This window comes from Pan troglodytes, chromosome 6, assembly GCF_028858775.2.
Source record: "Pan troglodytes isolate AG18354 chromosome 6, NHGRI_mPanTro3-v2.0_pri, whole genome shotgun sequence".
In the NCBI taxonomy this organism is placed as follows: Eukaryota; Metazoa; Chordata; class Mammalia; order Primates; family Hominidae; genus Pan; species Pan troglodytes.
Genome location: NC_072404.2, coordinates 105,084,184 through 105,107,867, shown reverse-complemented (window position 1 = coordinate 105,107,867; position 23,684 = coordinate 105,084,184). Strand labels below are relative to the sequence as shown.

The 23,684-nt window shown below is 36.7% G+C and overlaps 1 long non-coding RNA gene across 1 annotated transcript in view; it reads right to left on the bottom strand.

The window, feature by feature from the left end:
• Nucleotides 1-6,596: 6,596 nt before the first annotated feature.
• The window catches only part of LOC101057518 (uncharacterized), a 60,253-nt gene continuing 43,165 nt past the window's right edge, over nucleotides 6,597-23,684 (bottom strand). Inside the window, exons 3-4 of the long non-coding RNA XR_001719387.3 lie at nucleotides 10,205-10,274; nucleotides 6,597-8,201 (exon numbers count right to left, since the gene is read on the bottom strand). This is a non-coding gene — a long non-coding RNA (uncharacterized LOC101057518). The remainder of the gene's footprint in view (nucleotides 8,202-10,204; nucleotides 10,275-23,684) is intronic.

Below are 23,684 nucleotides of genomic sequence, written 5' to 3'. Positions count from 1 at the left end.
GTATGAATGTCAATGTTTTGGTTGCGATATTGTACTATAGTTTTATTAGGCATTATCATTGGGGGATAAAAGGTACACAGTATCTCTCTGTATTTCTTTACGCCTGTCTATGGATCTACAATTATCTCAAAAGAAAAAAATGTTCAATTTTTAAGATGAAAGAAGAGCCCTGTCCACAATTTATATGATTATCATTATTCTAGTATCATTCAAGTGCCATAAGCAGAGTGTAACCTACAATCTTATTTGCCACCTGTATCTCACTCCATCAAACCACAGGTGAGAACTTCGGTAATTGAAATGCCAGAGGTTATGCCATGCTGCTGCATGACTTCAGGAATGGGTCCCTTATGGCCATCTGACTTGTGAGCAAACCAGTTTCAGAATCCCATCCTGAAGCCTACTCTAAAGGTCCACTACAAGTACTATAGACAGGTTCCCCAATATGCAGAGCCTGAGACAAAGCCCAAACTCCAACACTTTATTGGCAGCTATGATCCAGGAAGTAAAGGTAAGAGATAGTGAAAGCAAAGCAGGAAAACGTAGAAAGCTAATACAAAGACGGGTTGTCAAGTTGGCTACCACCATGGATGACTGGTTATGTGATAGTCAGAATTCTAAAGATCTCCCCGAAGATACTCATCACCTGGTTATTTAACCAAACTCAAATATAGGCACTACTATGAAAGGGCTTTGCAGATGTAATTAAGGTGACTAAAAAGCTGATCTTAAAATAGGGAGATTATCTGAAATTAATAGATGAGCCCAATCTAATCACATATGCTCTTAGAGGCAGAGAACTTCCCTAACTGGAGACAAGAGCAGTCTTGGAGACATGGCATGGATTCTTCCAGCAACACAAATGAGCTTGGAATTGGATTCTCCTCAGAGCATTCAGCAAAGAATCTAAGCCAGCAGATACCTTGACTTTAGTCTTCTGAAACCCAGAGCAGAGAAACCCATCAAGCCAACCTAGACTTGTGACCTAAAGTACTGGAGATAAAAAATTTGCATTATTCTAAGTCACTAAGTTTGTGGCAATTTGTTACAGCAGCAACAGAAAATGAATACAGCTTGATGCCTAAAAGCAACTCAGGACTGTACATCCAGGGAAAGAAAGGAGTGAAAATTTACTCATTGACTCTCACCTCACATTAGTGAAGGTTATTGCACAGGGCAATAACTGCCTCGATTATTCAGGGTTCTTCAGAGAACACACCACATGCACACACACACACACACTCACACTCACACACACACACATCTCTCTAGGTAGACGGAGAGAGAGAGAGATTTATTTTAAGGAATTGACTCAGGCAATTGGGAAGCTGGAAAGTCCAAAATCTCAGGGAAGACTTAATGCTTCAGTTTGAGTCCAAAGTTTATCTGCTGGCAGAATTCCCTCTTTTATGGGGGAGGTTAGTTTTTTCTATTAAGGTCTTCAACTGATTGGATGATACCCTCCCTCATTATGGAAGGCAATCTCCTTTACTCAAAGTCTACAGATTTAAACGCTAACCTTATCTTAAACAGTATCTTCACAGAAACAGAATTTTACGTTGTGTGACCAGATATCTGGATACAATGGCCTGGGCAAGTTAACACATATAATTAACCATCACACTGACCTACATTTTTGAGTTATACATACATGAGTGCTCAGCAGTTTCCCATCCAGTTTACTATGATAATAGACCAATTAAAAAAAGCCTTGGGCAGGAAATAATCCAGTGTGAGGGGCAGGCCTGAGGCAAAGTGCTGCCAGGCTGCACATAAAGGAGCTGGCCAAAATGCAAGGTTGTTTTCATGCTCATCCCATAAAAAGAAAGACCAAGGAGCAGAGAAAGGAACAGCTTCATTTTTCTGGATCCCAGACCTACGGCACATCCAGCTGTGACTTTAATTTGCACAAAGGCACCATATGTGCTAGCAGCAGTCCAACTGAGGTGGCATAATGAAGGTCAGTGGGGTCAAGAAGGCAAGAGTTGTCTGAGAGAGTTAGCAGAGAGATACCAGAGTAACAAGGCTGATGATGGAACATGGCAGAAGAGAAACCTGAGGCAAGAGGTGCCATCTTTTGGCCTTGGTGTGAAGTACAAAATAAAGATAATGATAAAAAGCTGGTCTCCTTAAAAAGAGTGGCTGCTTGTAGCCTGGGATGCTTTCTTCCATCACATCCACTTCTCTCAATAGATGAGTTGTGAGGTTGGGCAGATTCCCTAGGTACTCTGAGGCATTTAATTTCTTGTTTTACTTTGAATCTCAGGGTGTTCCGTTCTGAGAGGTTATTTTCCTCTCTTCTTTGACACAACCTCACACATCTACATCCAGACCCATGGGACTGGGTCCTGAAATCTGGAAATCCCCAGGCTAGAGGGACAGTATCTTTGGAAGATAGATCGTCCTCTCCTGTGTGGTGGTGGGAGGCAGTCCATGGCTTCCCATCCTGAACCCCACCCTCATCTGAAGAATCACAGGGCACCAACCCTCAAGTATTGCTAACTCCCTGTGTCTTCTCTCATTTGCTATCCCGGATCCACCACTTACTGGCTGGGTGATCTTGGGCCAATTGTCTGACTTTTCCTTGCCTTTTTCTCTTCATCTATCAAATGATGATAATAAAAATGCATACAGTCAGGCATTGTTTAATCATGAGGATACATTCTGAAGAGAAATGCATTGCTAGGTGACTTAGTTGTTGTGCAAACATCACAGTGGTACCTACTAATAGGTATAGCCTATTACACACTTAGGCTGTATGGTAGAGCCTATTGCTCCTCGGCTACAAACCTGTAAACCATGTTACTGTAGTGAATACTGTAGGCAATTGTAATACGATGGTAAGTATTTGTGTATCTAAACATAGAAAAGGTACAGTAAAAATACAGTATTATAATCATATGGGACTACCATCCTATATGCGGTTTGCCATTGACAGAATGTTGTTATGCAGTGCTTGATGGTACTTTATAGAATTGTGGTTTATCTTAAATGGGCTAATACAAGTAAAGTGTTGGGAACGGTGCCAGACCAGAGATTAAAATCAACCTAAAATATAGAGTACTGATTAAATGAATTATAATTTGGCCATATAAGAAAATACCACGCAGTTGTTTAAAAATAAAGATTTATAAGATATATTAATGTTGAGAAGTTGCAAAACAGCTTGTATAATATTTGTGTAGAACAATATGGCAAAGCAATATATATTTATATTTGGTTGTATATGCATAAAATTACTCAGGGAAGATACACAAGAAACTAATAATAGTCGTTTTTCTATTTGGGTCATAAAAACTTGGCAAATGGGTGACAGTGGTAGAAGAGAGTTTTTTCCACTGTATATTTTTTATGTTTTGAATTAAGAACCATATAAATGTATTATCTACTCAAAAATAGATCAAATACTTTAAAAACAAAATATAAAAAAAGGAATAATTCTAATTAATTATTGGATCTAGGAAACTGTAAATCCATATGTGAGGGTCATGATCCTGAAATGTAGGTTTCATACATTAGATGATTAGGCTTCTTTCCTCTTTGAGAATTTCTGATCAATTGCAGTCCTGAGTCATGAATGCCTAAGCACTCAGGAGACCTATCTCACGGCAAGGGTGGCACCTGCAGGACAAACTGAGAATTTGTTCGTTTATTTGCTGAGCAAAGAGCACTATAGCTGGAACATAGCTGGAGGTGGGTGATCATGGATTTCCCATTAGAGTTGTTAGACAAAGAAGTTCCATAAACACTGATGGAACTACTGCAAGCAAAGGTATGTTTCATTTAGGGCATCCAGGAAAAGTGCTTCCCACTTACTAGTTGTATTTTTCAGTAAAGGCATTTAATAGCCTCTGGAATATTATTTTCAGGTGTGAAATATGGATCATGAAGCCCATTTTTTAGAATTGTATGGATTTGAAATGAAGTATCTGAAGTTCATCATCCAGCTCCTAGCACACTCCCCAAGTTCGATAACTACTAGCTATCAGTATTGTTAATGGCCACTGTCTGCCCACTGCTTCTGTTTCAGCCAGATACTCAGCTTGGTACCAATCAGCCCCTTCACCACCTTCCAGATGAAATCCAGTTACCCCATGCATGAAATGATTTTTGAGGTTACACTTCAGAGTCATGCAGAAGGGTCACCTGAGCAGTCATCAGAATCCCTTCCAGGGACCTTCTCCGTTGTCGCATTCAGCTCCTGAGACTCCTGTGTCCTTGCTCCAAGGCTCTCCCTGCCTTGTCAACTCCCTGCCTGCACCCCTTCTCTGACTTCTTACTTATTCAGAGCGACGTCTCTCTCCCACTTTAGACTTCTGTCAAATGAAAAAACACATCTGGACCTAAGTCAGCAGTGACTTTATTCAAAAAGACTATTGCAATAGGAAGAGGAGAACTATTGAAATCAATGGAGAAAATGCTTAACTGTAAGGTCCATACGTCTCTCGATGGTCAGGCAGAAAGGGCTTTTGTTTTATAAGGAAGAGTAAACAAGGCTACAAAGAACTGGGAGAAGGGGAATAGGACAAGCAGGTGTCGTGATCAGAGAGGCGAGCTGGAAGTATCAATTCTCTGAGGTCCAGAGGGGTTGTTATATGGAATTGTTCCAAATTCCAATGCTTGCTTAACCTCCCAGGGGACAAAGTTTAGAGGTCTGCAGGAAGGAGAGAAGCCTGACTAAACTTTCCTTGGTCAAAGTAAGTTAGCCGCACTTTGCTCAGTTGATCAAATCAGAAAATCATATGATGCAGAAAGTTGGTCAGTGGGGAAAACAGTTCAGCTATTATATCTTTTATAAGATTAAAAATGGGAATATGGAGAACTTGTGTCTTGTCATAGGTAAGCAAGGGAGTCTTATCTAAGTTTGGGGAAGGGTAATTCTTTGCAGTAAGCCTTTTTCTGGAACTTGGAGGATGGGGGCAGTTCTCAGCTGTTGCAGTGTTCTAGGAACACTTGGATCATGAAGAGTTCAAAATTGTCATTTCCAAAGTAGCACCTTACACTACACCTCCAACTACTGGTTATTTGGAGCCATTTACTTATCATTCTCTGCCTCTGTTTCTTCACTTCTTTGTATTTAGGAAAAAATAATTACTAAATTAATTATGCACTTTTAAACTAACTGACAGCAAGAGGAATTTATCTTTACAGTTATAGAAAGTTGCATACATCAGAATGTATTTCTCTTTTTTTTTTTTCTTGCTTTGTTTTTTTGAGATGGAGTCTCACTCTGTTGCCCAGGCTGGAGTGCAGTAGTATGATCTCTGCTCATTGCAACCTCCGCCCCCTGGGTTCAAAAGATTCTCCTGCCTCAGACTCCTGAGTAGCTGTGATTACAGGCTCCTGCCACTGCCCCCGGCTAATTTTTGTATTTTTAGTAGAGACAGGATTTCACCATCTAGGCCAGGCTGGTCTTGAACTCCTGACCTTATGATCCAGCTGCCTCGGCCTCCCAAAGTGCTGGGATTATAGGCGTGAGCCACTGTGCCCAGTTGGGAGAATATATTTCTTAAAAAGAACATTCTTGTATAGAATCATAGTAATATTATCCCCCAAAATTAATGTTATGATATTTTATAATGTCCAGTCCACATTCTAACTTTTCTATTATAATTGTTCTCCAAATGACTTTTATTGCTTTATTCTCCCTCTTGAAACAATAAACAATCTAAGTTCACACATTGCATTTGGGTTTTATGTCTCTTCAGCTTCCTTGGATTTTGCTACTCAAAGTGTGATTCGTGAATCAATATTATCAACACCAAGTGGAAATTGGTTTGAAATGCAGAATTTGAGGCCCTCCCCAAACCTATTGAATCAAAATCAACTTTTGAACCAAATCTCAAGGTGATCTCTATGCACTTTAAGGACAGGAGAACATGGCTCTGGCACATTGCTCTCACATTTTCCCCCAGGATACTGAATTTTTGGAAAGTTGAGAACAGTTATCTTTTTTTTCACAACTACTTTTACAGTCACTTACCTGAATATAAAAGTCACTTACATCCATTTTTGGACATTTGGAAAATGGCAATTTTATGTTCTACTTTGTTTTTCTGTTTCTGGGTGTGCTTTAGTATCTTTAAAACATCCTTTTCCTTTTTTCTCATTTTTTCTTTTGATCATGTAGGTAATATATAAGTACTGCTCAAAGAAAAACCTTAGCCAGATTAAACTTGACAGAGTTTAATTGACCAAAGAGCGATTTGAGAATCGGGCAGCCTCAGGAGCTAGAGTAGGCTCAGAGACTCCAGGGCAGCCATGTGGTGGAAGAAGATTTATAGACAGGTAAAGGAAAAGTGAGATACAGAAACAGTCGGATTGATTATAGCTTAGCGTTTACCTTATTTGAACACGGTTTGAACGATTGGTCCCCTTTGACTGGCCAAAACTCAGTGATTGGCATAAAAGTAGGTTACAGTCTCCATTTAAGTTATAGTTTACCATATACAGAAAAACCTTTAGGCTGAACTTAAGATATGTAAGGAGAAGCATTAGACTAAACTTGATTTAATAGTACATTTTTTATTGTAAAACTTCAAATAATTTAGAAATCTACAAAGAAAAGTCTGCAGCCTTCTTTATGTTTTTTTTTTATCACTTTTATTCCCGTTTTCAGAGGTAACTACTGTTGACTGATTGATACTTACCTGTATCATCCAGGATTCAGTGAAAGAAGCAGAATCATGATAAGAATTATGGAAAGAGGAATTTTTTTTTTAGTAGGAATTAGATCTTACAAAAATGTGGGCAGTACTGGAGAAGCAAAAGTCTGGAAGAGGAGTCAGATAGCAAAGTCCCTAGCCAGAGTGCCTAGGAGCAGTGGTGTAGGCAAGCCAAACCCTAGGCTCGCACGGAAATTTGAGCAGCAGGCATGTTCAACTAGCAAAGCGGGATCAAGAACAGGAGCTCGTGTGGAAGGCTATGCATGGGAAGCTATTACCTCTGCATAACCACCTCTCTGTGGATCCGTAGCCAAGCATCTTTTGATCAGCTGTGGCTGCTATTGGATATCAGGGCAAGACATAAGAAAGAGCAGATGGACGTGGAGGTTTGACCCATTGGCCAACACCATATCCAACCACAGTGACCTTCTGAGAGTAATGGTTGCTCTTTTGCTTCTGCCTTCCAAATCTTATATAAGTTCCCTCATGGCCAACTCTAACCTCGATTGAAAAAGAAAGCACAGTCCGGGTGCAGTGGCTCACGCCTGTAATCCCAGCACTTTGGGAGGCCGAGGCGGGCAGATCATGAGGTCAGGAGCTCGAGACCATCCTGGCTAACATGGTGAAACCCGTCTCTACTAAAAAATACAAAAAATTAGCCGGGCGTGGTGGCGGGTGCCTTAGTCCCAGCTACTGGGGAGGCTGAAGCAGGAGAATGGCGTGAACCCGGGAGGCGGAGGTTGCAGTGAGCCGACATCGCACCACTGCACTCCAGCTTGGGCGACACAGTGAGACTCCGTCTCAAAAAAAAAAAAAAAGAAAGAAAAAGAAGAAAGCACAACCCAGCACTGCCTCCTACCCAGCCTGAAGGAGTCTATATGGATGTGCATTCTTTATAGAAATGAAATTACACTGTGATTTTTTTTTACCACTTTCATAAAGTCTAGGTCAGTTAGTACGTATTACATATGAAACGAAACTCCCTCTTTTCACATTTTTGCATCTCCTTAAGATATCATTTTCAAATCATTGGTGGTATCCCTTCGTGGTTTATGGACTTAATTAGTGTGTCAAAAGCACCATTAAAAAGGATAGACTAGAACAGGAAATATAAAAGTGTCATATCCCTCTGTAAGGATAACTATTGCTTTGTCAAATGTTTGTTTTAGTTAAATATGTGTGTGCTGTGGACACAGCCTGAAATATATATCTTACTGAAGGGAACAGCAGTTAAGAAAAACATTGCCTTTGAATGTTTTTTTCTTCTTTCTTTCATCTTCTTCTTTCTTTCATCCAATCTCCCCTAACCCTATGTTTTTGTTTGGTTGTTTATTTTGACGTAAAACCAGAATTTGGAAAAGAATAGAGCAATATCTGGGGCTAATCATTTTTGAACTAAGGGAATGAGAGAGAAACAACTAAATTCACCTTTTGTAAATAAAAAAAGCCAAAAAAACCCCAGAAATATATAATGTCTTATACATCACCAGTCCAAAGTTGCTAGTGAGCCCTAGAGTAAGATTCTTCTTCAGCAACCTGAAAGAGAAGAGAGCAAATATGACCAGAAAAATCATACGATGTAGAAAGCGCAAAAAACAAATCTCTTTGGACAATGTTGAATCTTACAAGAGATTGATAGATTTCATTTCTGAACTTCCATAACCAACAGTAAAACATACATTGATTTGTTTGGTAATGGAGACCTCTAGAAAGTGCATGTCAGAATTGCAGCAAAACGTTTCTTTTTTAAGCACTAACTTTAGTTGACATCATAGATTTTTGGAACAGTAAATGGACCTGAGAGATCCTTGAATTCTGTATACGTGGATCTTCCTAAGACTTAATCGTCACCTCTTACATGCCAAGAAGTTTTATAAATAATGTCTAATTTAATGTTGACAACAATCTTGTCAAGTAGATACTATCACTTTTGTTTGCTTGTGTGTAGACAAATAAATGATGACTCAGAAAGTAAAGTGGCATGTCTAAAAGCTGAAAGCTAGAAAGCAGAAGAACCAAGTCAGGACTCCAGATTCCCAGGCCAGTGGTTGTTCTAATATACCACAATATTGAAACAGTACAAGTTTTAAGCGATGAGGATTTAGATATCATTTAGCCCATGCCCTTCATTCTTTACCAGGAAAAGATGACACACAGGAAAAAGAGAAAAGTATTGGGGATCACATAGCTAGTAAAGAATAGAACCTAGGTACTATTCATGATTCTTGGTTCTCAATCTCCCCCTCATACTGTATGAGACTAAATATATACTACTTAATAGTACTGTGGAAATACTCTTATTTCTGGCAGTATGACAGAAGAAAGAAAAAAGGAAAAGAAAAAGAAAAAATATACACATACTTTTAAGGGAAAAAAACACAAAAACTCTAGATAAAATAATTAAAAACAAACTTTCACTTTCCTGAAAAAGAAATTCCTAAATTTGCAAGCTGAAAATTTTAAAGTTAAGGTAGAAAGGTATCAAAAAAATTCAGAAGACAAAAAGTAGTGAACAAGATAATCAAGGTGAGAAATTTCAGAATTTTTTATCTGGTGGCCTCACAGGACGTTTGCAAGAAGCAAACCTTCAGGCCTCCATAAGACTAAAGTCATATAGGATACCACTGCATAAAACTGGGACGCCAATAGGGTAAAACCCTTAGTTGGAAAGGTGAATCAAAAAATTAAAGTTAGGCTGGACACAGTGGTTCATGCCTGTAATCCCAGCACTTTGGGAGGCCAAGGTGGGAGAATCACTTGAGGCCAGGAGTTTGAGACCAGCCTGGGCAATATAGTGGAATCCTGTCGCCACAAACAATTTAAAAACTAGTTATTCATAGTGGCACATATCTGGAGTCCCAGCTAAGTGGGAGGCTGAGGCTGGAGTATTGCTTGAGCCCAGGAATTCAAGAACAGCCTGGGAAACACAGCAAGACCCTGTCTCTACTAAAAATAATTAGGCCGAGTACAGTGGCTCACGTCTGTAATCCCAGCACTTTGGGAGTCCGAGAAGGGTGGATCATTTGAGGTCTGGAGTTTGAAACCGGCCTGACCAACAAGGTGAAACCCTGTCTGTACTAAAAAAATAAAAAATAAAAATAAAAATTACCCAGGCATAGTGGTGCATGCCCGTCGTCCCAGCTACTTGGGAGGCTAAGGCAGGAGAATTACTTGAACCTGGGAGGCAGAGGTTGTAGTGAGCTGAGATCGCACCACTGCACTCCAGCCTGGGCAACAGAGCAAGACTCAAAAAAAAAAAAAAAAAAGAGAGAGAGAAAGATCCTATACGTCTCTTTACTCAATTCTCCATAATTATAATATGTTGCAAAGCTATAGTACAGTATAGCAACTAGGATATTGACACTTATACAGTAAAAATCCATTTCTATCAACAGAAGGATCTCTATGTTGCCCTTTTGTAACCACATCCACACCCACATTCTCTACCTGTACTCTCTTCCCAATCTCTATTAACATTATACAATACTAAATAGACTTCAGAGCAAAGAACATTAATAGAGACAGAAAGGGATAGTTACCTAATGATAAAAAGGTCAATCCTCCAAGAAGATTTAACAATCCTAAATGAGTATTCACCAAACAACAGAGCTGAAAAATAAATGTTGACATCTATAGATTATTGTTTTTTCATACAATTTGATATCTTTCTGACTCTTCCCTGACAAGGGATTTTCTGTTTAAACCTGAATACATTCATACAGCAACTCCCTGTGTGGTCTCCACTAACAGGGCTGTGGAGTTGACCTTGTTAGTAGTGGGCAATGTGAAAGGCCTGACTCTCCACTAGGCCTCTTTGTTCACCAACTCAGTAGAGGAAAGAAAGAGATTCCTTGTTATTAACAGGCAAGAGTGGAAGTCTAGACCGCCCCTTAGCCTCCACTGACACCATGGTGGGATGGGGGGATTCATTACAAGCTGGCAAACATGAAAGTTCCGGCTTCTTGTTTGGTCTCTTCTGACACCACCTCCGTTGTCATGTTGGTGCTTCATTACAGCCTTACCAAGGTGGAAGTGTAGGCTCCCACTCGGCCTTTACTGGCATTGGTAGCAGTGGGGTTACAGTACTCTTGTGTGGTGTTTGGTTGGAGTAGAGTAGTTATTGTCTAAAAGCTTCACATCTTGCCAGGTTGCTCCTTTTTTACTACTTGGCTAGAGAGAGCAGGCTTTTGTCATGGCTATTTTTGTCTGCTCCAACTCAAGTTTCTAGCTTGCCAGTTTCCTTATCTCCAAGTATGTAATAGATAAGGCAAAAAGAAAACCCAGGGAACTCACTATGCTGGTGTTCCTTAGGTCCCAAGATCTTTAGCTGGTCTGCCTCCTTCTTTCCACCTTTCAGAGTATTCTTATGTTTGTCTTCTACATAATGTCCAGGATTTTTAGTTACACATATTGGAAGGATAGAAGAAAGTAGTCTACTCTATCTTAGTGGAAGTGGAAGTGATTATCTGCATTTTGCAAAATTTTCTCCCAATATGTGACTTGTGTTTTCATGTGTTTAGCCATGCCTTTTGGAGAGCAGGTTTTTAAAACAACTCCATTGAGGTATAAGTGACATACAGTAAAGTGGCCATATTTAAATCAACAATTTGAAAACTTTTGATATCTGTATAGACCTATTAAACATCATCACAATAAAGAAAGTGAACATATTCATCTCCAAAAATGTCTCATTCTTCTTTTTAACTCCTCCATCCCTCCTACTGTTATCTGCTGTCCTACTCCTACCTTCCCTCCCATCCCCAAGCGACCACTGTTACTATAGATTACACAATCTACTATAGATTGTACTGCTATAAATATACACTATCACTATAGATTGCTTTGCATTTTCTGAAATTTTATGTAAATTAAATTATATAGTGCACACTCTTTTCTGCCTTTTTTCATTAAACATGATTGTTTTGCAATATATCAATGTTATTCCATGTACCAATAATTCATTTTGTTTTACTGCTTAGTACTATTTCATTGTATAGGTATGTTACAATTTATCCATTCACTAATTGATAAACATTTGGTTTGGCTTTCATTTTTAGGTTATTACAAACAAACTTACTGTGAACATTCATGTACAAGTCTTTGTATAAGGATATATTTCTTTTGTCTTGGGTAAATAACTAATTATGTCATGGCTGGATTACATGGGAGGTGAATGTTTAGCATTTTCAGACACTGTCATACTCTTTCAAAATCCCCACCAGCCCTGTGTGAGTTTCAGTTCCTCCACTTAATTGACAACACTTGATTTAAATGACCTTCTTAATTTCAGTCACTTTGATAGGTTGGCAGTGGTATCTTATTATGACTTTGACTATGACTAATGATGAACATCTATTCATGTTCTAATTTATCATCCATGTATCATCATTGGTAAAATTTCTGTAAAATTATTTTGTTCATTTTTTATTAGGCTCACTTGTTTCTTATTGTTGAGTTTTAGAGTTGTTTATGTATTCTAGGTATTCTGGAAACAAGTCAGATATATGTTTCGCAAATATTTTCTTCCACTCTGTGGCTTGTTTTCTCATTCTCTTAACTATTTTCTAAAGAGTAAATGTTTTTAATTCATGGAACATAATTTATCAGAGTGTTCTTTCATGAATTGTGCTTTTGGTGTCGTATCTAAGAAAATTTTGTCTAATCCAAGATCATGTAGATATTCTTCTATCTTTTCTTTTGGTAGTTGTATAGTTTTAAGTTTTACCTTTAGGTCCATGATCCCTTTTAATTTTTGCATATGTGTGAGGTGTGGATTCAAGGTCATATTTTTGCATATGAACCATCAGCCAACTCTCTCAATATCATTTGTTAGAATGTTTATCTTTTCTCCACTGCATTGCCTTTGCATCTTTATAAAGATAAAAAACAAAAATAAAACATCAGTTGTCCATATTATGTGGGTTTATTTCTGGACTTTCTATACCAGGGGTTGGCAAACTATGACCTGTCCACCAGGTCTTATCAGCTGCCTCTATTTTTAATGCCCGTGGACTAAAAATTCCTTTTACATTTTTAAATGGCTACATTTCAAATGATTATGTAAAATACCTACCTAATAGCCTCAATTTTGTTTCCTGGTCACAAAGCCTAAAGATTGATTATATGGCTCTTTAAGAAAAGTTTGCAAACTCTTGCATTACGTTGTTTCATGAATCTATTTATCTACCTTTACACACATGCTATTTTGATTATTGTAGATTTATAGTAATTGTAATTCTTGAAGTCAGGTAATACTATCCCTTTTGAACAGCCAAATTTTCAAAGTTTAATGAGGTTAAATTAATTAAATTTTAATCTTACAGATGGTGCTTTGGTATAGCATGTAAAAAGACCCTTATCAAACTCAAAAGCCCAAAGGTTTTAGCTAATCTTTTATTCTAGGCATTGTATTGTTTTAGGTCTTACGTTTAGGTCTGCAATCCATTTTGAGTTAATGTTGTATGTGGTGCAAGGTATAGATAAAAGTTCTTTTTTCCGCCTCTCTCTACATGATATTCAGTTGTTCCAGTACCATTGGCTGAAATGACTGCTTTCCCCATTGAATTGCCTTGAAATCTGTCAAAAATCTGTTGAACCTATATGTCTTGGTGTATTCCTTGATTCTCTATTTTATTCCAATAATCAATAATGTGCCAAACCTTTTTTTAAAAATAATACCCTATTCTGTTGATCACTAGAGTTTTATAAGTCTTGAAATCAGATCGTGCGAATCTTCTGAATTTAGTTCTTATTCAAAAATGTTTTGGCTATTCTAGATCCATTGTTTTCCATATAAATTTTAGATCAGCTTGTGAATTTGTATGCAAAAAAAAAGACAATTTGGTGGGATTTTGATTGGCATTGTCTTGATTTGGTGGGATTTTGATTGGCATTGTCTTGAATCTATAGATAAATTAGGAGTGTATTTACATCTTAATGACACTGAGTCTTCTAATTCACGAACACTATATATCTATTTATTTAGTTCCCTTTTGATTTCTTTCATCAGTGTTTTGTAGTTTTTAGCACACAAACCCACCACCTATTTTGTTAGATTTATACCTATGTATTTCATGTTATTGATGGTACTATAAATTACACTCTTTTTGTGAAGTTCAATTTTTAACTATTCATTGAAGGTATGCATAAATACAACAGATTTTTGTGTATTGATCCATATCTTGCCACCTTGCTAAACTGACATATTAGTTCTAGTAGTGAATGTGTAGATTTTCCATATTGTCTGATAATAGAGACAGTTTTCTTTTTTTATTTTTAATCTGTGTGGTTTTTGTTTCTTTTTTTATCATCTTGTACTGGATAGAATCTTCAGTACAATGATTAATAGTGACAGTGAATATCCTTATTTATTCCCCCACTAGCAGATGTAAAGCATGGATTCTTTCACTTTATTAAGTATGATGTTAGCTGTAGAGTTTTGTAATAGATGATTTTAATCAGTTTAAGAAAGTTTCTTTTAATTTTTAATTTGTTGGAAGTTTCTATTATTGATAGATAATGCATTTTGTTAAATGTTTTTGTAGCTATGAAGATAACCAAGTTTTGTTTCTGTTTTAATCAGTTGATAAGTTTAATTACATTAATTGATTTTTGTTTTAAAAATTGAAGATTTTTTCCAAGTGGAAACAAAATGAAATTTTTTAAGTTGAAAATTTGAACCAGCATTCCTGATATAGACCCTAATTCATTATATTAGCCTTTTTATATATTGATCGATTCAGTTAGGTAATATTTTAGGATAAGAATTTATATCTATATTCATGAGGGATATTGTTTTATAGTTTTTTTAAGTTTTTCAAATGTATTTTTTTATCAGTGTAATGCTCAACTAATAAAATGAGTTTGTTAAGTGTCTCTTTTTCTGTTTTTCTGAGTTTCTGTAGAACTGGTTTTATTTGTTCCTTAAATGTGTAGTCGAATTTGCAATTAAAGTCATCGCTGTGTGAAGTTTACTTTGTTCAAAGATTTTTAAAAAGAAATTTAATTACTTTAATCGGTATAGGACAATTTGGATTACATTTTCTGCTGGCATTACTGATGTGAGCCACTTTGTCCAACCCTGTCTTTGTATTTAAATTTGGAAATTTTTAGAGAACGTATGATTGGGTTTTATTTGTTTGTTTTGTCCACTCCAACAATTTTTGACTTTTAATTGGTTTATTTAAACCACATTTAAAGTGATGAGCTATATTGTTGTATTAATATCCACTGTGTTTGTAACTACTGTCTGTTCATTACATTTGTTCTTTGTTTCTTATTTTCCTCTTTTTCTGTTCCCATTCATCCCTTAAAAAATTGCTGTCATTCATTTCATGTATCCATATACTATAGTCACACAGTAATTGTTACTATTATCAGTTTAAACAGTTATTTATTTGATTAATTTATTTACAATAGCTATTTATTTGATCATTTATTTCTTCTTCGATGCTCTTTCTTTCTTCATGTAGATTAAAGTTTTTTTCCTATATAATTTTCCTTCTCTCTGAACTACTTTTTAAAAACATTTCTTGCAGGGAAAGTCTGCTGTTGATTAATTTCCCCAGTTTTTATTTGTACGAGAATGTTTTTATTTCTCTTTCACTTTTGAAAGATAATTTTGCCAGATATGATGGTATATTAGTGAAGATTTTTCTTTCAACACTTTAAATATTTCACTCCACTTTCTTCTTGCTTGCATAGTTTCTGATGGGAAGTCTGATGTAATTTTCATCATTGTTTCTTTTAAGGTAAGCTGTATTTTCCTTCTCTGGCTTTCTTCAAGATTTTCTCCTTGTCTTTGGTTTCCTGTAGTTTTAACATGATATTCCTAGGTAAAGATTTTTGGTATTTATACTGTTTGGTGTTCTTTGAACTTCCTGAATCTGTGATTTGATGCCTGACACTAATTTTGGAAAATTATCAGTCATTATTGCTTCAAATATTTATTCTGCTTGGTTCTCGTTTTCTTTTCCTTCTGGTATTCCAGTTATGCATGTATCATGCCTTTTGAAGTTGTCTCACATTTCTTGGATGAGTTGTTCTGTTTTTTTTTTAATTATTATTATTTTATCTCTTTGCCTTTCTGCTTGGGAAGCTGTATTGGCATATCTTCAAGTTCACTGATTCTTTTCTTGGCCATATCCAGTCTACTGGTGAGCTCATAACAGGCATTCTGTATTTCTGTTGCAGAGTTTTTTAAATTTACTTATTGCATTTCCATTTGATTCTTTTTTAGATTACCTGTCTCTGCTTATATTATCTATTTACTCTTAAATTTTGTCTTTCTTCCATTAGATTCATTCATATATTAATCATAGTGATATTAAATTCTCTGATAATTCTAAAATCTGTGACATATCTGAGTCCGGTCTTATGCTTACTTTGTTTCTTCAGATTATGTTTGTTTCTGGCCATTAAGCATTACTTGCAAGTTAAAAAAAAATCCAGACAAGATGTATCAATTAATAGGAACTAAGGTAAAAAGGCCTTTGTTATAAGAGTTTATGCTAATCTGGCTAGGTGTTGGCTATGTGTAATGTTTCCTGTACATGGTTTCAATTTCCTTTAGAGTCCTTTTTGTGTTGTTCTTATTCCATTGTTGTCTTTGGGTTTCCATTTAAAGCTTCTTCAGCTGTGATCCACTGTTATAGTGGAATCCCATTGATGTGGTAGCAAAGTGTGGAAGGAAGAAACACATTCTATAATCCTATGATTAAATTTCAGTCTTTAATGAACCTGTGTCTCTGGGCTATGACCCATTTTCCTCCCTCACATGAGACAAGAGGGCTAGAGAGGACTGGAGTTGGGTAATTTCCTCCAAGCTGAATAGGCTCTAATAAAGTCTTTTCCCCTGGTGAGTAAGACTTTGTTATGGAGAATGCTCTGGGCATATCTCAAAATGGTTACATTTTCCCTCCCACTTCTAGAAATGTGAGAGCTCTTTCTTGGCTTATCACTGTGAGAAACTGATGGGATTCCTGGAAACAAAACCTATGAAAATGTGGAGGATCCCCAATACTCTGTCACCCCCCAAAATCCATCACTCTCATGCTAATCTACATTCTGCCTTCAGCAATTCATCAAAGTTACCATATAAGTGTTCTTACCAGTTTGCAGCTCAAGTAGTTCCTGTTCTAGGTAAATTCATCTCATCTGTGATTCTCTGCATTCACCTGTCTCTCCAGATGTTGGTGTGGCAGTATGCCCTACAAAGAGGTTCTCTGATGGATTCAATAAAAATCAGTGGTTTTCTATTTATTCACTTATTTTGTTCTTGTAAGGGGAGTAGTGGTAACTTCTAAGTTCTCTACATATTGGAGTTGAAACCAGAAATTTTTATTTTATTTTATATATCCTATAAACTCACATTGCTACTATATTTGTTTATAGATGAATAACAATCTTTTAGAGCAATTAAAATAAAATTAAAGATATCTTTTATATTTATCCTTATTTTATACATTAATGGAGTTGTTCACTTCTTTGTGTAAACCCAGTTTTCTGCTAGCTAACATATTCCTTCTGCCTGAAGATTTTCTTCATCATTTTTTTTTAGATGGATTCTTACTCTGTCACCAGGCTGCAGTGCAGGGGCACAATCTCAGCTCACTGCAACCTCTGCCTCCCGGGTTCAAGCAATTCTCCTGCCTCAGCCTCCCGAGTAGCCAGGACTACAGGCGCCCACCACCACACCTGGCTAATTTTTGTATTTTTAGTAGAGACGGAATTTCACCATGTTGGCCAGGATGGTCTCGATCTCTTGACCTTGTGATCCACCCGCCTTGGCCTCCCAAAGTGCAGGTGTGAGCCACGTGCCCGGCGATTTTCTTCATCATTTCTCATCATGCTGTGCCGCTGTTAATAAATTCCCTCAATTTTTGTTTTGCTGAAATAAAAGGTCATCATTTCTCATTCATTTTTGAGATTTTTGCTGGGCTTAGGATTTTTAAATTGACAGGTATGTTTCTTTCTCAACATTTTAATGATGTCACTCCATTGTTTTCTGGCTTGCATATTTCTGATAATTCATCTGGTGTAATTTTTACATTTTTTATCGTTGTATGTAATGTGTCTTTAAAAAATCTGTATTCTGTTAAGATTTGCTTTTATCTTGGTTCAGCAGTTCGATCACGATGAAGTAGACACATTTCACTGTATTTCTTCCACTATCTGAATGTTAAAATTCTGGACAAAATTCATAAAACACTGGAAGACTCTTACATGAGAGAAAAGAAGGTGTACTGCCTAGGAATTTTGGAACTTGAAAAATGACAGTGGTCTGTTCCCTTTTTCTGGTTTTTGTTTTGTTTTGTTTTTTGTCTCTTATATACCCCATCTTGATCACTAGAGAAGAACACAACTTGGAAATGCCAATAGGCACAGGCCAAGAAGCTCCAGAAAAATCCTGCTTTCTCTAGCCAAAGGACGTGAAAAGGAGTGGGCCAATAGGAGAGTACTCTTTGAGCAGTACCCATCCTATTCCAGCCAAACACAGTACAAAAAGAAAAATACCCCTTCTCACATACCAGGCACTGCAGGAAACATGGACACTGTGAGCAGAGCTCTGACTTCGTCCTCATCTGGTAGTAATAAGTGGTTGGGTACTCCTTATAGTCTCAACCAGTTAAGTGTATGTAGAGACAGTGGGGTGTGATGGGTCTAGGCTTCCATTCATGCTTTGTAGTAACTAGTCAGCACTTCTCTCTTTGCAACTTGAGGTTAGGGAAAGAATTATAGAAAGGAAGTAGTTGAAGAAAGAGATACTTATTTATTCATTTAACTTTTATTTTAGGTTCAGGGGTACATGTGCAGATTTCTTATTACAGACAAATTTGTATTATGTGGGTTTGGTGCACAGACCACATTGTCACCCGGGTACTGAGCAGAGAGCCTGAATGTTTGTTTGTTTGTTTGCTTCTGAACCTCTCCCTCCTCCCTCAAGTAGGTCTTAGTGTCTGTTTTTCCCCTCGCTGTGGCCATTAGTTCTCATTATTTAGCTCCCACTTATAAGTGAGAACATACGGTATTTGGTTTTCTGTTCCTGGGTTGGTTAGGTAAGGATAATGGCCTCCAGCTCCATCTATGTTCCTGCAAAGGACATGATTTCATTCTTTTATATGGCTTCACAGTATTTCAAGGTGTATATTTACCACATTTTCTTTATCCAGTCTATCATTGGTGGGCATTTAGTTTGATTTCATGTCTTTGCTATTGTGAATAGTGCTGCAATGAACATATGTGTGCATGTGTCCTTATGGTAGAGCAATTTATATTCATTTGGGTATATACCCAGTAATAGGATTGCTGGGTTTAATGCTAGTTCTCTTTTTATTTTTTTGAGGGATGACCACACTGCTTCCCACAATGGTTGGACTAATTTACATAGCAGTATGGCAATAATTTACATTGCCATATGGCAATGAGAAGAATGCATAATCCATTGTTTTTGGATGGAGAGTTCTGTCAATGTCTATTAGGTTCATTTGATCAAGACTTGAGTTCAGGTTCTGAATATATTTGTTAATTTTCTCCCTGTCTAATACTGCCAGTGGGATTTTGAAGACTCCCACTATTATTGTGTGGGAGTCTAAGTGTCTTTGAAGATCTCTAAGAACTTGCTTTATGAATCTGGGTGCTCCTGTGTTGGGTACATATATTTAGGATAGTTAGATCTTGTTGAATTGAACCCTTTACCATTATATAATGACCTTCTTTGTCTCTTTTTATCTTTGTTTGTTAAATCAAAGTCTGTTTTGTCTGGAATTAGGATTGCAACCCCTGCTTTTTTCTGTTCTCTATTTGCTTGGTAGATTTTTCTTCAACCCTTTATTTTGAATCTATGAGTGTCATTGCATGTGAGATGGGTCTTGATAACAGCATACCATTGGGTCTTGCTTCTTTATCCATCTTGTCACTCTGTGCCTTTTAATTGGGAAATTTCATCTATTTACATTCAAGTTACTGTTGATGTGTGTGGATTTGAAACTGTCATTGTATTGTTAGGTTGTTGTTACACAGACTTATTTGTGTGGTTGCTTTATAGTGTCACTGGTCTGTGTATGTACTTCAGTGTGTTTTTGTTGTGGCTGGAAATGTTCTTTCCTTTCTATATTTAGTGCTTCTTTCAGGAGCTCTTGTAAGGCAGGTCTGGTCATCATGAATCTCTCAGCATTTGCTTCTCTGAGAGGGATCTTTTTTCTCCTCCTTTGAAGCATGGATATGAAATTCTTGGTTGGAAATTTTTTTGTTGTTGTTGAATGTGGGCCCCTCATCCCCTCTGGCTAGTAGGGTTTCTGCTGAAACATCTGCTATAGACTTTTGGACTTCTATGGACTTTTTAGCCTGATGGAATTCCCTTAGGAATTCCCTTAGGAGAAGTGCCCTGTCTCTCTAGCAGCCTTTAATATTTTTTCTTTCATTGCAATCTTGGAAAATCTGATGATTAAATAATTATATGTCTTGGGTATGAAATTTTTGTGTAGTATCTTGCAAGAGTTCTCTTTATTTCCTGAATTTGGATGTTGGATTCTCTAGTGAGGCTGGGGAAGTTTTCATGGATAATATCCTGAAATGTGTTTTCCAAATTGCTTGCTTTCTCCCCCTCTCTTTTAGGAGCACTAATGGTCTATAGATTTAGCCTCTACATAATCCCATACTTCATGGAGGTTTTGTTCATTCATTTTCCTTCTTTTTTTTTTAATTATCTGATTGTCTTATTTTAGAGAGCCAGTCTTCAAGTTCTGAGATTCTTTCCTCAGCTTGGTCTATTCTACTGTTAATACTTGTGATAATATTGTGTCTGGAGTTGGTTCCTTCTGGTGGGTTTGTGGTCTCGCTGACTTCAAAAATGAAGCCGCGGACCTTCGCGGTGAGTGTTACAGCCCTTCAAGATGGCACGGACCCAAAGAATGGGCAGTAGCAAGGTTTATTGTGAAGAGCAAAAGAACAAAGCTTCCACCCTGTGGAAGGGGACCTGAGTGGGTTGCCACTTCTGGCTGGGGTGGCCAGCTTTTATTCCCTTACTTGTCTGCTCCCATGTTCTGTTTCTGCCCTATTAGAATGCCCTTTTTTCAATCCTCCCTGCGATTGGCTACTTTTAGGATCCTGCTGATTGGTGCGTTTTACAGAGTGCTGATTGGTGCATTTTACAGAGCGCTGATTGGTGCATTTTACAATCCTCTTGCTAGCTACAGAGCGCTGATTGGTGTGTTTTTACAGAGCACTGATTGGTGCATTTTACAATCCCCTTGCTAGCTACAGAGCACTGATTGGTGCATTTTACAATCCTAGCTACTGAGTGGTGATTGGTGTGTTTTACAATCCTCTTGCTAGACAGAAAAGTTCTCCAAGTCCCCACTCTACCAAGGAAGTCCAGCTGGCTTCACTTCTCAATATTATGAAATTCTTATGGTGTATTTTTTAGCTCTATCAGGTCATACAGGTTCTTTTTTATACTGGCTGTTTAATCTGTTAGCTCCCATATTATTTTATTTTCATTCTTAGCTTTCTTGAATTTGGTTTCAAAGTTCTACTGAATCTCAATGATCTTCACTCCTATCTATATTTGGGATTCTATTTATGTCATTTCAACCATCCCAGCCTGGTTAAGAACCCTTGTTGGAGAACTAGTGTGCTTGTTTGGAGAACAGAAGACACTCTGGGCATTTGACTTGCCAGAGTTCTTGTGCTGGTTCTTTCTCATGTCTGTGTGTGCATGTTCCTTTAACTGTGATATAAATTGAGTACAGTCAGTAGACTTTCTTTTTGCATGTTTCCAGAGGGCTGAGGCTTTGTGCAGAGTCTTTATTTGTAGCTGACTTCTTGCCTCTGGTTTTACAAGGGGACAGGTTACCAAAGTATTTTTCAGTGTTGAAGTTTTAGAGTGTGAACCAGTAAGTAGCACTTAAGCATAATGGTCAGTAGATAGGGTCTTGTTCAGTCATAGGGGTACTCTATATTACCTCACAGCTCCAGTCATGCTCCCTCTCACAGCTGAAAAAGATACTTTATATACAAAGTCCTGGGCAGATCCTCAAGTGACTCATGCAGGATTATCAACAAAGTAACAGTTTTAGGTACTGAACTTCAATGGAAAACCAACCAGGTTTCAGACTGGGTTACTGGTAGCACACAATAGTGCAGATGAGAATATCACTACAAAGACTTTGAAAAATAATTTCATATTTGAACTACAACTCACAAAAGTAGGCCATAAAATGTATGCTAAACCTAAGTAGCTGGAATAACTGCTAAAAAAAGAAAAGGAAAACTAACTGGGAACCTTGTCTCATCACATAATGTATAATGTAACAAATGGCTAGAAAATAAGAGAACATTACTCATTGTACAAAAACAAGAAAACTGTGAAATTGAAAGAGAAAAGACAATCAGCAAATGCCAACACCAAGATGACATGAATTTTGAAATTATCTGCCAAGGATGTTAAAGCAACTATTATAAAAATTAGTAGTTAGATACATTCTTGAAACAAATTTTTAAAGTGGAAAGTCTCAACAAACAAAGATAAAAAGAAAATCAGATGGAAAATTTAGAACTGAAAAATTCAATAACCTAAATGAAAAATTCACTGGATAGGCTCAGTAAGAAAACGGAAATGACAGGGGAAATAATAAACTTGAATATAGATCAATAAATATTATTCAATCTGAGCAATGGAAAAAAGATGATTGGGAAAAGAATGAATAGAACCTCAGATAACTGAGACAACAACATTTTAACATAATAAACTTTAACATTTGTGTCATCAGAGTCACAGAAGAAAAAGAAAAAGTGTGCACGGCAGAAAACTTAAGAAAAAAATAATAATGGTGGAAAAACTTCCAAATCAGCTAAAACAAATAAACTATAGATTTAAGAAGCTGAGTGAACCAAAAATAAGACAAACTCAAAAAAGTAAATTTTTAGAGACATCATAATTAAACCTCTGAGAACTGAAGACAAAGTCCTGAAAGATCCAGAGAAAGTCCTGAAAGATCCATGACAGATTGTTTATAAGAAAAAAGCATTTCCCAGAACAGTGGAATTGTCATCCAAAACCACAAAGGTCAGAAGGAAGTAGCAAAATATTTTCCAATTGCTGGAAGAGGAGAACTGTCAACCCAGAATTCCATATCCAACAAAAATATCTTTCAGGAATGAAAGTGAAATAAAGACATTTTTACTAAACTACTTAGCATGGTTCATTTCAAATAAACCACCTAACATTATACCTCAAGGAACTAGAAAAACAAGAACAAACTAAACCCAAAATAAGTACAAGAAAATAAACAATAAAGATCAGAGCATAAACCAACAAAATAGTGACTAAAAATACAAAATATCAATGAAATGAGGAATTTATTTTTTGAAAAGATAAAATTGACAAACTGCTACCTAAAAAAATGAAAAAATGTCAGTAAGGCTAACCTAGAAGACTTGCTAAAGAAAAGTATTCCAACAGAAAGAAAATAATAATTGAAAGAAACCTAAAACATCAAGAATAAATATGGAGCAATGGAATAGGTAAATATAATAGGATATCATTTTCCTTATGAGTTTAAAAAATTATATTAGTCAAAAAATTATATTAGTTGGAAGCAAAATTTTTAAATTATCTAATTGGTTCTCAATGTATATAGAGAAAATATTTGGGAAATTTATATTACAAAGGGAGGAGGGAAAAGAGACCTAAATGGTGATAAGGTTTTGACTTTATTACTTGCAGTGATAAAATGTCAATACTAGTAGGTTATAATAAATTACATATGTATATTGTAATACCCAGGGTCACTACTTAAAATACTACATTAAGAAATGTACTCAAAGACATTGTAAGTAAATCAAAACGGAATACTAAAAAAATGTTTAGGTTACCCACAGGGAAGCAGAAAATAGAGAAATGAAATAAGAAGGGAAGATGGAAACAAATAATAAAATGGCAGACTTAAGTCCTAATACGTCAATAATTACAATAAATGTAAATACCCAATTAAAAGACACATTTTAGCAGAGTGAACA